Source organism: Cervus canadensis, chromosome X (genome assembly GCF_019320065.1).
Source record: "Cervus canadensis isolate Bull #8, Minnesota chromosome X, ASM1932006v1, whole genome shotgun sequence".
NCBI classification, from domain to species: Eukaryota; Metazoa; Chordata; class Mammalia; order Artiodactyla; family Cervidae; genus Cervus; species Cervus canadensis.
This window is the reverse complement of record NC_057419.1, coordinates 30,659,811-30,661,341: the sequence shown is the minus strand read 5'-3', so window position 1 is coordinate 30,661,341 and position 1,531 is coordinate 30,659,811.

Here is a 1,531-nt window from a genome sequence, read left to right as displayed (position 1 = left end):
AGCTAGAAGTCCATGATCAGGGTCCATATTCAATTTGATTTCTGATGAGACCTGTCTTCCCAGATTGTAAATGGTCATACATTCCTTAGTGTGTACACACAGGGAGAGAGAGTGAAAGAGGGGGAATGGAGGGAGGGAGAGGGATAGGGAGAGAGAGAGAGAAACCTCTTAAAAGGATATTAACCCTAGTTTGTCAAGGCCCCACACTTTAAATTTAATTGCTTTCTTAAACTTAATATAGCCACAATGGGGCTTCAGCATTTGAAGTCTGAGGGGATACATACAAGAGTAGTTTGGAAAATCTAATGATGAACAGTTGAAGTTTATGGGGTTATTTATTTTTGAGAAGAATTAAGAGAACTTCGTCTTAGACAGCAAGCATCTGAAAGGCTATCAAAAGGCAGAAGGGACAAATATTTTCAGTGTATTCTCAGAGGAAGACTTTAGAAAACCATAAGAAATATAGATTTTATCACCTCAACACAAAGAATAACTTTTCGCTCAATCAGAGCTATCATTGAGTGGTATCAGAGGGAATGACCCCATCATCACTTGGAATAAGGAAGCTGGTAGTGACACACAGTTTAGAATGGATATAGCATCAGCTGAATTTCCATGAATGAGCTAAAATCTCACTTCTTGCCCCCAAGTTCTGAGGCAACAGTATGAGAATACCTCCAAACTGTGATTTATCTTTTCTTAACATCCAATTTCTCCAGGTACAGAAAATTCAATGTATCCATTTTATTTGTTTTTTTTAATTAATTAATTTATTTATGTTATTTACAGCATTGTATTGGTTTTGCCATACATTGACTTGAATCCTCCATGGGTGTACATGTGTTCCCCATCCTGAACCCCCCTCCCATCTCCCTCCCCATCCCATCACTCTGGGTCATCCCAGTGCACCAGCCCCGAACATCCTGTATCATGCATTGAACCTGGACTGGCGATTCGTTTCACATATGATAATTTACATGTTTCAATGCCATTCTCCCATATCATCTCACCCTCGCCCTCTCCCACAGAGCCCAAATGACTGTTCAATACATCTGTGTCTCTTTTGCTGTCTCACATTCAGGGTTATCATTACCATCTTTCTAAATTCCATATATATATACATTAGTATACTGTATTGGTGTTTTTCTTTCTGGCTTACTTCACTCTGTATAATAGGCTCCAGTTCCATCCACCTCATTAGAACTGATTATCAAGGGTGAAACAGATCACCAGCCCAGGTTGGATGCATGAAACAAGTGCTCGGGGCTGGTGCACTGGGAAGACCCAGAGGGATCGGGTGGAGAGGGAGGTGGGAGGGGGGATCAGGATGGGGAATACATGTAAATTTATGGCTGATTCATGTCAATGTATGGCAAAAATCACTACAATATTGTAAAGTAATTAGCCTCCAGCTAATAAAAATAAATGGAAAAAAAAAACTGATTCAAATGTATTCTTTTTAATGGCTAAGTAATATTCCATTGTGTATATGTACAACTACTTTCTTATTCATCCATCTGCTGATGGACAT